General features: G+C 39.4%; 1 pseudogene; it reads left to right on the top strand.

The window, feature by feature from the left end:
• The first annotated feature begins 7,116 nt into the window (after positions 1–7,116).
• Positions 7,117–8,612, top strand: LOC129540429 (deoxycytidylate deaminase pseudogene; annotated as a pseudogene).
• The last annotated feature ends 2,451 nt before the right edge of the window (positions 8,613–11,063 follow it).

Raw genomic sequence — 11,063 nt, 5'->3', positions numbered from 1 at the left:
AGGAAAAAAGAAAAACGAATTAAAAGAAATGAGGATAATCTCAGAGACCTCTGGGACAATGTTAAATGCCCCAACATCCGAATCATAGGAGTCCCCGAGGAAGAAGACAAAAAGAAAGACCATGAGAAAACACTTAAGAAGATAACAGTTGAAAACTTCCCTAAAATGGGGAAGGAAATAATCACCCAAGTCCAAGAAATCCAGAGTCCCAAACAGGATAAACCCAAGGCAAAATACATCCAGACACTTATTAATCAAATTAACAAAGATCAAACACAAAGAACAAATATTGAAAGCAGGAAGGGGGAACAACAAATAACACACAAGGGGATTCCCATAAGGATAACAGCTGACCTTTCAATAGGAACTCTTCAGGCCAGGAGGGAATGGCAAGACATACTTAAAGTGATGAAAGAAAATAGCCTACATCCCAGATTACTGTACCCAGCAAGGATCTCATTTAAATATGAAGGAGAAATCAAAAGCTTTACAGACAAGCAAAAGCTGAGAGAATTCAGCACCACCAAACCAGCTCTCCAATAAATGCTAAAGGACTTTCTCTAGACAGGAAACACAGAAAGGGTGTATAAACTCGAACCTAAAACAATAAAGTAAACGGCAACGGGATCATACTTATCAATAATCACCTTAAATGTAAATAAGTTGAATGCCCCAACCAAAAGACAAAGACTGGCTGAATGGATACAAAAGCAAGACCCCTACATATGTTGTCTACAAGAGACTAACCTCGAAATGAGGAACACGTACAGACTGAAAGTGAAGGGTTGGAAGAAGATATTCCACACAAATAGAGACCAAAGGAAAGCAGGAGTAGCAATATTCATATCAGATAAAATAGACTTTAAAACAAAGGCTGTGAAAAGAGACAAAGAAGGACATGACATAATGATCAAAGGATCAATCCAAGAACAAGATATAACAGTTATAAATATATATGCACCCAACATAGGAGCACCACAATATGTAAGACAAATGCTAACAAGTAGGAAAGGGGAAATCAACAATAACACAATAGTAGTGGGAGACTTTAATACCCCACTCACACCTATGGATAGATCAACTAAAGAGAAAATTAACAAGGAAACACAAACGTTAAATGATACAATAGACCAGTTAGATCTAATTGATATCTATAGGACATTTCACCCCAAAACAATGAATTTCACCTTCTTCTCAAGTGCACACGGAACCTTCTCCAGGATAGATCACATCCTGGGCCATAAATCTGGTCTTGGTAAATTCAAAAAAATTGAAATCACTCCAAGCATTTTTCTGACCACACTGCAGTAAGATTAGATCTCAATTACAGGAGAAAAAGTATTAAAAATTCCAACATATGGAGGCTGAACAACACGCTGCTCAATAATCAACAAATCACAGAAGAAATCAAAATGTGCATAGAAATGAATGAAAATGAAACACAACAACCCAAAACCTGTGGGACACTGTAAAAGCAGTGCTAAGGTGAGGGTTCATAGCAATACAGGCACACTTCAAGAAACAAGAAAAAAATCAGCTAAATAACCTAACTCTACACCTAAAGCAACTAGAAAAGGAAGAAATGAAGAACTCCAGGGTCAGTAGAAGGAAAGAAATCATAAAAATTAGGGCAGAAATACATGCAAAAGAAACAAAAGAGACCATAGCAAAAATCAACAAAGCCAAAAGCTGGTTCTTTGAGAGGGTAAATAAAATTGACAAACCACTAGCCGGACTCATCAAGAAACAAAGGAAGAAAAACCAAATCAATAAAATTAGAAATGAAAATGGAGAGATCACAACAGACAACACAGAAATACAAAGGATCATAAGAGACTATTATCAGCAATTATATGCCAATAAAATTGACAACTTGCAAGAAATGGACAAATTCTTAGAAAAGTACAACTTTCCAAAACTGAACCAGGAAGAAATAGAAAATCTTAATAGACCCATCAGAAGCATGAAAATTGAAACTAATCAGAATCTTCCAGCAAACAAAAGCCCAGGTCCAGACGGCTTCACATCTGAATTCTACCAAAAATTTAGAGAAGAGCTAACACTCATCCCACTCAAACTCTTCCAGAAAATTGCAGAGGAAGGTAAACTTCCAAACTCATTCTATGAGGCCACCATAACCCTAATACCAAAACCTGACAAAGATGCCACAAAAAAAGAGAAAGACAGGCCAATATCACTGATGAACATAGATGCAAAAATCCTTAACAAAATTCTAGCAATCAGAATGCAACAATACATTAAAAAAATCATACATCATGACCAAGTGGGCTTTATCCCAGGGATGCAAGGATTCTTCAATATCTGCAAATCAATCAATATAATACACCACATTAACAAAATGAAAAATAAAAACCATATGATTATTTCAGTAGATGCAGAGAAAGCCTTTGACAAAATTCAACATCCATTTATGATCAAAACCCTCCAGAAGGCGGGAATAGAAGGAACATTCCTCAACATAATAAAAGCTATATATGACAAACCCACAGCAAACATTATCCTCAATGGTGAAAAATTGAAAGCGTTTCCCCTAAAGGCAGGAACAAGACAAGGGTGCCCACTCTCACCACTACTATTCAACATAGTTTTGGAAGTGTTGGCCACAGCAATCAGAGCAGAAAAAGACATAAAAGGAATCCAAATTGGAAAAGAAGTAAATCTCTCACTCTTTGCAGATGACATGATCCTCTACACAGAAAACACTAAAGACTCCACCAGAAAATTACTAGAGCTAAGCAATGAATATAGTAAAGTTGCAGGATATAAAATCAACATACAGAAATCCCTTGCATTCTTATACACTAATAATGAGAAAAAAGAAAGAGAAATTAAGGAAACAATTCCATTCCCCTTTGCAAAGAAAAGAATAAATACTTAGGAATATATCTACCTAAAGAAACAAAAGACCTATACATAGGAAACTATAAAACACTGGTGAAAGACATCAAAGAGGGCACTAATAGATGGAGAAATATGCCGTGTTCATGGATTGGAAGAATCAATATTTTGAAAATGAGTATACTACCCAAACTACTCTATAGATTCAATACAATCCCCATCAAGCTACGAACGGTATTTTTCACAAAGCTAGAACAAATAATTTCACAATTTGTATGGAAATACAAAAAACCTCGAATAGCCAAAGCAATCTTGAGAAAGAAGAATGGAACTGGAGGGATCAACCTGATGGATTTCAGGCTCTACTACAAAGCCACAGTCATCAAGACAGTATGGTACTGGCATAAAGACAGAAATAGAGATCAATGGAACAAAATAGAAAGCTCAGCGATAAATCCACGCACCTATGGACATTTTATCTTGGACAAAGGAGGCAAGAATATAAAATGGAGAAAAGACAGTCTCTTTAACAAGTAGTGCTGGGAAAAGTGGTCAACCAATTGTAAAAGAGTGAAACTAGAACACTCCCTAACACCATACACAAAAATAATCTCAAAATGGATTAAAGATCTAAATGTAAGACCAGAAATTATAAAACTCCTAGAGGAGAACATAGGCAAAACACTCTCCGACATAAATAACAGCAGGATCCTCCAAGACCCACTTTCCAGAATATTGGAAATAAAAGCAAAAATAAACAAATGGGACCTAATTAAAATTAAAAGCTTCTGCACAGCAAAGGAAACTATAAGCAAGGTGAAAAGACAGCCTTCAGAATGGGAGAAAATAATAGCAAATGAAGCAACTGACAAAGAATTAATCTCAGAAATATACAAGAAGCACCTGCAGCTCAATTCCACAAAAATAAATGACCCAATCAAAAAATGGGCCAAAGAACTGAACAGACATGTCTCCAAAAAAGACATACAGATGGCAAACAAAGACATGAAAAGATGCTCAACATCACTCATAATCAGAGAAATGCAAATCAAAACCACAATGAGGTACCATTTCACTCCAGTCAGAATGGCTGCTTTCCAAAAGTCTACAAACAATAAATGCTAGAGAGGGTGTGGAGAAAAGGGAACCCTCTTACACTGTTGGTGGGAATGCAAACTAGTACAGCCACTATGGAGAACAGTGTGGAGATTCCTTAAAAAACTGGAAATAGAACTGCCATACGACCCAGCAATCCCACTGCTAGACATACACACCGAGGAAACCAGAATTGAAAGAGACGCATGTACTCCACCCATTGTTCATCACAGAATTGTTAATAATAGCCAGGACATGGAAGCAACCTAGATGTCCATCTGCAGACGAATGGATAAGAAAGCTTTGGTACATATACACAATGGAGTATTACTCAGACATTAAAAAGAATACATTTGAATCAGTTCTAATGAGGTGGATGAAACTGGAGCCTATTATACAGAGTGAAGTAAGCCAGAAAGGAAAACATCAATACAGTATACTAGCGCATATATATGGAATTTAGAAAGATGGTAAAGATAACCCTGTATGCGAAAGAGCAAAGGAGACACAGATGTGAAGAACAGTCTTTTGGACTCTGTGGGAGAGGGCGAGGGTGGGATGATTTGGGAGAATGGCATTGAAACATGTATATTATCATATGTAAAACGAATTGCCAGTCCAGGTTTGATGCATGATACATGATGCTCAGGGTTGGTGCATTGGGATGACCCAGAGGAATGATATAGGGAGGGAAGTGGGAGAGGGTTCAAGATGGGGAACACAGGTACACCCAGGGTGGATTCATGTCAATGTATGGCAAAACCAATATAATATTGTAAAGTAAAAAAATAATAATAATTTTTAAAAAAAACTAAGATAATGGCATCTGGTGCCATCACTTCACGTCAGATAGATTGGGGAAAAAGTGGAAGCAGTGACAGATTTTATTTTCTTGGGCTCCAAATCAATGAGGACAGTGACTATAGCCATGAATTTAAAAGACTCTTGCTTCTTGAAAGGAATGATATGGCAAATCTAGACAGTGTATTAAAAAGCAGAGACATAACTTTTCCAACAAAGGTCCATACTGTCAAAGCTATGGTTTTTCCAGTAATCATGTATGCATGTGAGAGTAGGATTATTACAGAAGGCTGAGAACTGAAGAATTGATGTCTTTGAATTGTGGGGCTGGAGAAGACTCTTGAGAGTCCCTTGGACAGCAAGGAGATCCAACCAGTCCATTCTAAAGGAAATTCATCTGGTATATTCATTGGAAGGACTGATGCTGAAGCTAAAGCTCCAAAACTTTTGCCACCTGATGTGAAGAGCTAACTCACTGAAAAAGATTCTGATGCTGGGAAAGATTGAAAACAAAAGGAGAATAGGGCAGCAGAGGATGAGATAGAATCACCAACTCAATGGACATGATCTGAGCAAACTCTGAGAGATAGTGAAGGACAGGGAAACCTGGTATGCTGCAACTCACGCAGTTGCAAAGAATTGGACACAACTGAGTCACTAAACAACACTAATGGTACCAAAAGTAAAGGCAATAAAAGCAAAAACAAACAACTGGGACTACATCAACTAAAAAGCTGCTAAGTAGCAAATGAAACCATGAAATGAAAATATAGTCTATGGAATAGAAGAAAATATTTGCAAAGGATATATTTAATAAGAAGTTACTATCCAAAATATACAAAGAACTCATACAACTCATAAGCAAAAATAATAATTAAAATAGGCAAAGAATCTGAATATACATTTTTCCAAAGAAAACAGGTATTTTAAAATTTCCTCAACTTGACTTATCATCAAGAAAATGAAAATCTAAATTTTATTTGACCACAGGGCCTGCAGTAACCTTAAACCCATGAAAGCACATGTCCTGATTTGCAGCCCATAGAGTCACGTGTAAATTCCTGATATGACTTCTCCAGCAATGCCTGGGATCAGCAGTTCTCTTTGCTTGCTTCCCAGTGCCTTCCTCTTTGTTGTTGTTCAGTCACTCAGTCATGTCCAACTCTTTGCCACCCAGTGGACTACAGCACGCCAGGCTTCCCTGTCCTTCACTATCTCCTGGAGTTTACTCAAACTCATGTCCATTGAATCGGTGATGCCATTCAACCATCTCATCCTCTGTCACCCGCTTCTCCTACTACCTTCAATCTTACCTTCAATGTTTCCCATCATCAGGGTCTTTTCCAGTGAGTCAGCTCTTTGGACCAGGTGCAAGGTTGATTTCCTTTAAGATTGACTGGCTTGATCTCCTTGCAATCCAAGGGACTCTCAAGAGTCTTCTCCAACACCACAATTCGAAAGTATCATTTCTTTGGTATTCAGCCTTTTTTATCGTCCAGCTTTCACATCTGTACATGACTACTGGAAAAGCCTTCCTCTAGTTTTCCCCTTAATATGACCCTGGAGGGGCTTTTCAGACTCCCACTCTTTTGGTTCTAATTGACCAGTCAGCCTTAACCCGGGAACCCCAAAGCATGCCACCCAAAGACCCTAATAAAGGCATGTACCCCACATCTGTCTCTCTGTCTGCACTCTACCTTGACCTCCTGATGTGGTCCCTCTGCTGCTGCTGCTGCTGCTAAGTCACTTCAGTCGTGTCCAACTCTGTGTGACCCCATAGACGTCAGCCCACCAGGCTCCCCCGTCCCTGGGACTCTCCAGGCAAGAACACCAGAGTGGGTTGCCATTTCCTTCTCCAATGTGTGAAAGTAAAAAGTGAAAGTGAAGTCGCTCAGTCATGTCTGACTCGTAGCGACCCCATGGACTGCAGCCTACCAGGCTCCTCCGTCCATGGGATTTTCCAGGCAAGAGTACTGGAGTGACTTGCCATTGCCTTCTCCAGTGGTCCCTCTAGGCTTACCAAATACCTCCAGGACCTGTGAGTAGTAAACCGCTATTTCAACTTCTCTCCTGGTCTGTTGTTGAACTTCAGTTCACGTTATGCTCCACTTAACAAAGGCAAACTTAAAGAAATCATAGCGAAACACATATAGTGGAACATATTCAGCCTTTAAAAAGAAGGAAATCCTTCCATTTGTGACAGCATAGGTGAGCACAGAGACCATTATGCTAAATAAGCCAGACCAAAACGAGACAAATACTAAATGGTATCACTCATATGTGGAATTTTTTTTAAAGTCAAGTTCATAGCAAAAGTTATTAGCAACAGAGTATAAAATAGTGGTTACCAGTAACTATGGGATGGGGGAAGAAGAAGTTGGTAAAAGGGTACAACTTTTGAATTATAAGATAAATGAAGTCTAAGGATCTAAGGCAGTGTATGGTGACTAGAGTTGATGATACCGTATTGCATAATTGAAATTTGCTGAGATAGTAGAACTTACATAAAAAGATCAAACTGTTACATGATGTACATGTTAATCAACTCAGTTGTGGGAAGACTTTCACAATATGTACAGCAAATCATGTTTTACACTTTAAATATATTATAATTTTGTCAAGCAAAGCTTGAACCTGAGAAAAGTTATTTGGGTCTGTATAAAATTCTACATCTAAAAATTAGGAAGAACATGGGCTCCTCAAGGATTCAAGAATCAAATATATAAATGGCTATGTTCTAAAGCATAAAGTCCCAATACTTTTCAATGAACAGGTAGCTTATAAAGTCTGTTCACATTCTCTGATCATAACATCACTATTAACCTAAAAGTTAATAACAAAAAAGTAAGTGCTTAAATTTCCATATACTTGGTTTAAAAACCTACTTCTAGGGAATTTATTAGTCAAAAGAGAAAATATACTGAAAATTTTAAAAAACTTAAGACCAAATGACAATAAAAATATTACACATCAAAACCTGTGAGATGTACAGTTTTACTGTCCAGTTTCTGAAGGTAGATTCTATGTAGGTCAATTAGATTAATATTTTTCTTTTGTTGCTCAAATCTTTTATATCTATGCTGATTTTTTTGGCTACTGTATTTACTAATAATTTTGAGAGTTGTATTGAAACCTCCCTTGAAAATCCATCAATTTTTGAGTAAAGTGGAATTTCAAGAGAAATCTGTAGACTTTAAAATGTTTGTATTGGAACAAGGAAACACTGAAAATTTGTGAGCTAATGACTTAAGACATCGCCAATTGCCTGGGCATGCTTTGGTTGTGGGGACAGGAACCTGCAGGTTTGCAGGTCCTGGACAGGAAGATGAGTGTGGGTCAGCCTTGAGAACCCAGCTAGAGCAAAATTTCCTGAAAAAAGTGAGTGACTATGTGTAATGGTCTGAATTTTGGATGGCAATGGCCTTCTTACTGTCAGCACAGAAAAGCAAAGATCTGAATTCCCAAGTCAGAGCCTGAATCCCAAAGGCAGAAAATAAGATAGTAGGGATTAGGCACAATAACAATGTCCTGCTACCTTGGAGAGTAATCTGGGTACCAAATATCTTTACATGTGCCATGACGAGCTGAATGTCATCACAAACAAAAATTTGGCTGATATGAAAGGCCGTACTGTGTGTTGCCTTGTTCCCATGTAATAAATGCATTGGCTTGTCATCCAGGCCAATATAAAAGAAGCTATTTCCATGTCTGATAAAAGCCATGATAGAGATAAGACAATCGCTGTGAGGCTCATATTTAATATGGCTAGGTTCACATTCAGGAAATTCACACTGAAGCACAAGAGTGTTACTGACTTTAATTCAATTAACAGCAGATGGAGTCAGAAGTTTCTGTGAGCCACATCTCATTAAACCTCCCGGAGACTGGGATTACTTTCTGCTAAGAAACTCCTGATGCCTTTCTTCTTGAATTTACACATAACTTTTTAACAGTCAGGACAGCAGAAGTGCACATCTGAAAAACGTAAAGTCTCAAATCTTCCTGTCTCTCTTGTCACATGAAATCTACATATGTTTAAACTATTGATTTAGGGTTTAAAATAAAAGTCTGTCATCTATGGATTGAATGAGGGTAACCCACCCTTTTTTATCCTGATTTCCTGGGATGCTGATGGTTCTGCAGAAGGGAATCAGCTGTCTGTCATTCGCTGCACGTCATCAATTGCTCTTCTCTGCTATGTGTGCTGGAAGAACAAATGATAGTTGTGCTCTCAGTGGGGATGAGCAGACACACCTATGTGAACATCCGGCCCAAATGAAGATAATATGTAGTGTCCTTGGGGGAAAAAAATAAGGCCTAAATGACAGCAGCATTGAAGAATTTACTTTAAAGGGTTTAGGAAAACACACCTGCCCACCCAAAAGCCGAGATAAAAAACACATCTGTCCTGATAAGTGCTATGTCATGGACAAACATCTTCAGTTCAGTCAGTTATTCGCTCAGTCGTGTCCGACTCTTTGCGACCCCATGAATCACAGCACGCCAGGCCTCCCTGTCCATCACCAACTCCTGGAGTTCACTCAAACTCAGGTCCATCGAGTTGGTGATGCCATCCAGCCATCTCATTCTCCGTCGTCCCCATCTCCTCCCACCCCCAGTCCCTCCTAGCATCAGAATCTTTTCCAGTGAGTCAACTCGTCCCATGAGGTGGCCAAAGTATTGCACTTTCAGCTTTAGCATCAGTCCTTCCAATGAACACCCAGGATTGATCTCCTTTAGAATGGACTGGTTGGATCTCCTTGCAGTCCAAGGGACTCTCAAGAGTCTTCACCAACACCACAGCTCAAAAGCATCAATACTTTGGCGATCAGCTTTCTTCACAGTCCAACTCTAACATCCATACATGACCACGGGAAAAACCATAGTCTTGACTAGACGGACCTTGGTTGGCAAAGTAATGTCTCTGCTTTTTAATATGCTATCTAGGTTGGTCATAACTTTCCTTCCAAGGAGTAAGTGTCTTTTAATTTCATGGCTGCAATCACCATCTGCAGTGATTTTAGAGCCCAAAAAACTAAAGTCTGACACTGTTTCCACTGTTTACCCATCTATTTCCCATGAAGTGATGGGACCAGATAGCATGATCTTCGTTTTCTGAATGTTGAGCTTTAAGCCAAACTTTTCACTCTCCTCTTTCACTTTCATCAACAGGCTGTTTAGTTCCTCTTCACTTTCTGCCATAAGGGTGGTGTCCTCTGCATATCTGAGGCTATTGATATTTCTCCCAGCAATCTTGATTCCAGCTTGTGCTTCTTCCAGCCCAGCGTTCCTCATGATGTACTCTGCATAGAAGTTAAATAAGCAGAGTGACAATATACAACCTTGACTTAATCCTTTTCCTATTTGGAACCAGTCTGTCGTTCCATGACCAGTTCTAACTGTTGCTTCCTGACCTGCATACAGGTGTCTCAAGAGGCAGGTCAGGTGGTCTGCTATTCCCATGTCTTTTAGAATGTTCCACAGTTTATTGTGATCCACACAGTCAAAGGCTTTGGCATAGTCAATGAAGCAGAAATCGATGCTCTTCTGGAACTCTCTTGCTTTCTCCATGATCCAGCGGATGTTGGCTATTTGATCTCTGGTGCCTCTGCCTTTTCTAAAACCTGCTTGAACATCTGGGAGTTCACAGTTCACATAATGCTGAAGCCTGGCTTGGAGAATTTTGAGCATGACTTTACTAGCGTGTGAGACGAGTTCAATTGTGTGGTAGTTTGAGCATTCTTTGGCATTGCCTTTCTTTGGGATTGGAATGAAGACTGACCTTTTCCAGTCCTATGGCCACTGCTGAGTTTTCCAAATTTGCTGACATATTGAGTGCAGCACTTTCACAGCATCATCTTTCAGGATTTGAAATAGCTCAATTGGAATTCCATCACCTCCACTAGCTTTGTTCGTAGTGATGCTCTCTAAGGCCCACTTGACTTCACATTCCAAGATGTCTGGCTCCAGGTGAGTGATCACGCCATCGTGATTATCCCCATGAATCACAGCACACCAGGCCTCCCTGTCCATCACCAAGTCCTGGAGTTCACTCAAACTCATGTCTACAGAGTCGGTGATGCCATCCAGCCATCTCATTCTCTGTCGTCCCCTTCTCCTCCCATCCCCAATGTTTCCCAGCATCAGAGTCTTTTCTAGTGAGTCAACTCGTCGCATGAGGTGGCCAAAGTATTGGAGTTTCAGCTTTAGCATCAGTCCTTCCAATGAACACCCAGGATCGATCTCCCTTAGAATGGACTGGTTGGATCTCCTTGCAGTCCAAGGGACTCTCGAGAGTCTTCTCCAAC

Source organism: Moschus berezovskii, chromosome 4 (assembly GCF_049115385.1).
Source record: "Moschus berezovskii isolate FMDL1 chromosome 4, NW_MosBer_1.0, whole genome shotgun sequence".
NCBI classification, from domain to species: domain Eukaryota; kingdom Metazoa; phylum Chordata; class Mammalia; order Artiodactyla; family Moschidae; genus Moschus; species Moschus berezovskii.
This window is presented reverse-complemented; position numbering and strand designations above follow the sequence as displayed.